Source organism: Haliaeetus leucocephalus, unplaced genomic scaffold (assembly GCF_000737465.1).
Source record: "Haliaeetus leucocephalus isolate CR32 unplaced genomic scaffold, Haliaeetus_leucocephalus-4.0 Scaffold227, whole genome shotgun sequence".
Classification (NCBI taxonomy): domain Eukaryota; kingdom Metazoa; phylum Chordata; class Aves; order Accipitriformes; family Accipitridae; genus Haliaeetus; species Haliaeetus leucocephalus.
In genome coordinates, this window is record NW_010972663.1 from 584,289 (window position 1) to 584,835 (window position 547).

At 70.4% G+C, this 547-nt stretch overlaps 1 protein-coding gene across 1 annotated transcript in view; it reads right to left on the minus strand.

The window, feature by feature from the left end:
• CCDC61 (coiled-coil domain containing 61) overlaps positions 1-101 on the minus strand; it is a 3,302-nt gene extending 3,201 nt beyond the window's left edge. The window contains exon 1 of the mRNA XM_010567169.1: positions 66-101. The gene's annotated coding sequence lies outside the window, so the exon portion shown is untranslated. The remainder of the gene's footprint in view (positions 1-65) is intronic.
• Between the last annotated feature and the right edge of the window lie 446 nt (positions 102-547).

Below are 547 nucleotides of genomic sequence, written 5' to 3' on the forward strand. Positions count from 1 at the left end.
GGCCGAGGGAAGGAGCGGGCCCCGGGGACAGCCCGAGGGACCCGGCCCCGGTCCCGGTCACTCACCGCCCGCCGCGCTCCTTCGTCGCCTCAGCCGCAACCCCGCCCCGCGGCATCCCTGCTCCCGTCCCATTGGCCGGTCAAGCCCGGTTCCGCCGTCTCATTGGCTTCTGCCGCCGCCTGTCACCTGACGCCCCGCCTCCCTGCAGGCGGCCGTTAGCCGCTTCCCGCACCCTCTTGCTGCCCTCCAGCCTCCCGCTCCTATTGGCTATCAGGCGGAGCCTTCCTCCCACCTCTGCTGTATCATTGGTTTCTCTGGCTGTCAGTCATTTCCCCCAGGAAGGGGAGGAGCGACCTGTGCCTGTGGCGCCCCCTGCTGGGAAGGAGTGGCGAGTTCGACGCAGGCGCCAGGGAGGCCCCGCCAACTTTCATTGATCGCGGCGTGGCCCCGCCCCTTCGCCATTGAGAACTGCGATGCCCCGCTCCATTCATGCCCGCGGCGAGCACGGAAGGGGGGGGACAGGGGGCGGGGTGGGGGGACATGGAAG